The 2,140-nt window shown below is 48.3% G+C and overlaps 1 pseudogene; it reads left to right on the plus strand.

Annotated features, from left to right (window-relative positions):
- Positions 1-536: 536 nt before the first annotated feature.
- LOC100985881 (POU domain, class 5, transcription factor 1-like) lies at positions 537-1,672 on the plus strand (annotated as a pseudogene).
- The last annotated feature ends 468 nt before the right edge of the window (positions 1,673-2,140 follow it).

Here is a 2,140-nt window from a genome sequence, read left to right on the forward strand (position 1 = left end):
TTGGACATGATTCCTATAAAAAGTCAATCCCGCTTTTTTAAAAACAAAAGTTGAGAATTCTGAAATGAAAAAAAGAAAAAACAGGTTTGAGAAGAGTAAGATAATTTTAAAGACAAAACGGAAGGTGTAGAGAATTATCCAACCATGTATCAATATTTCCGTTAGAGCTAAAACATTCAGACTGACATTAGATCCAAGGTAGAAAAATACATAAATAGAATAACATATAGAATATAGGATAAAATAGAATAGCATATAGAATGTAGTATAGATCCATGTATACACTGAAATCTGTCAGATGTGATAAGTAATTTTTCAAATGAGAGGATGGCTCTCTAGAAAAATATAGCAGGTGATGAGCCAGGAAGCTTTGGTAATTGTATTTGAAGAAATTATTAATGCTCTTCTTTTAAAAATTGCTCAAGTATGTGGCTAAGAGTTTTTTTAATGTCAAGCTATCCATGTAGGAAAATACTGTTTAGCACCACACAAAAGAATTCATGATGGATTAAAGAGCTGTGTGACCTCATTTCACCAGGCCCCCGGCTTGGGGCGCCTTCCTTCACCATGGCGGGACACCTGGCTTCGGATTTCGCCTTCTCGCCCCCTCCAGGTGGTGGAGGTGATGGGCCAGGGGGGCCGGAGCCGGGCTGGGTTGATCCTCGGACCTGGCTAAGTTTCCAAGGCCCTCCTGGAGGGCCAGGAATCGGGCCGGGGGTTGGGCCAGGCTCTGAGGTGTGGGGGATTCCCCCATGCCCCCCGCCGTATGAGTTCTGTGGGGGGATGGCGTACTGTGGGCCCCAGGTTGGAGTGGGGCTAGTGCCCCAAGGCGGCTTGGAGACCTCTCAGCCTGAGGGCGAAGCAGGAGTCGGGGTGGAGAGCAACTCCGATGGGGCCTCCCCGGAGCCCTGCACCGTCACCCCTGGTGCTGTGAAGCTGGAGAAGAAGCTGGAGCAAAACCCGGAGGAGTCCCAGGACATCAAAGCTCTGCAGAAAGAACTCGAGCAATCTGCCAAGCTCCTGAAGCAGAAGAGGATCACCCTGGGATATACACAGGCCGATGTGGGGCTCACCCTGGGGGTTCTATTTGGGAAGGTATTCAGCCAAACGACCATCTGCCGCTTTGAGGCTCTGCAGCTTAGCTTCAAGAACATGTGTAAGCTGCGGCCCTTGCTGCAGAAGTGGGTGGACTAAGCTGACAACAATGAAAATCTTCAGGAGATATGCAAAGCAGAAACCCTCGTGCAGGCCCGAAAGAGAAAGCGAACCAGTATCGAGAACCGAGTGAGAGGCAACCTGGAAAATTTGTTCCGGCAGTGCCCGAAACCCACACTGCAGCAGATCAGCCACATCGCCCAGCAGCTTGGGCTCGAGAAGGATGTGGTCCGAGCGTGGTTCTGTAACCGGCGCCAGAAGGGCAAGCGATCAAGCAGTGACTATGCACAACGAGAGGATTTTGAGGCTGCTGGGTCTTCTTTCTCAGGGGGACCAGTGTCCTTTCCTCTGGCCCCAGGGCCCTATTTTGGTACCCCAGGCTATGGGAGCCCTCACTTCACTGCACTGTATTCCTCGGTCCCTTTCCCTGAGGGAGAAGCCTTTCTCCCTGTCTCCGTCACCACTCTGGGCTCTCCCATGCATTCAAACTGAGGTGCCTGCCCTTCTAGGCATGGGGGACAGGGGGAGGAGAGGAGCTAGGGAAGGAAAACCTGGAGTTTGTGCCAGGGCTTTTGGGATTAAGTTCTTCATTCACTAAGGAAGGAATTGGGAACACAAAGGGTGGGGGCAGGGGAGTTTGGGGCAACTGGTTGGAGGGAAGGTGAAGTTCAATGATGCTCTTGATTTTAATCCCACATCATGTATCACTTTTTTCTTAAATAAAGAAGCCTAGGACACAGTAGATACACACACACACACACACACACACACACACACACACAAAAGAGCTGTGTGAAAAATGAAATTATGGAATATCTAAAGAAATATAACAGCGTAGTGAAGGATATCTTAAATAAAACACAAAAATCAGTGTTCACAAGGGAAATGATGGATCCATTAACTACGTTAAACTTTAAATTGTGCATGTGACAGAAAAACCATAAACAAACTCTAAAGCCCATACTAGGAGAACATGTTTGTACAG

The sequence above is a fragment of the Pan paniscus genome, chromosome 2 (assembly GCF_029289425.2).
Source record: "Pan paniscus chromosome 2, NHGRI_mPanPan1-v2.0_pri, whole genome shotgun sequence".
Classification (NCBI taxonomy): Eukaryota; Metazoa; Chordata; class Mammalia; order Primates; family Hominidae; genus Pan; species Pan paniscus.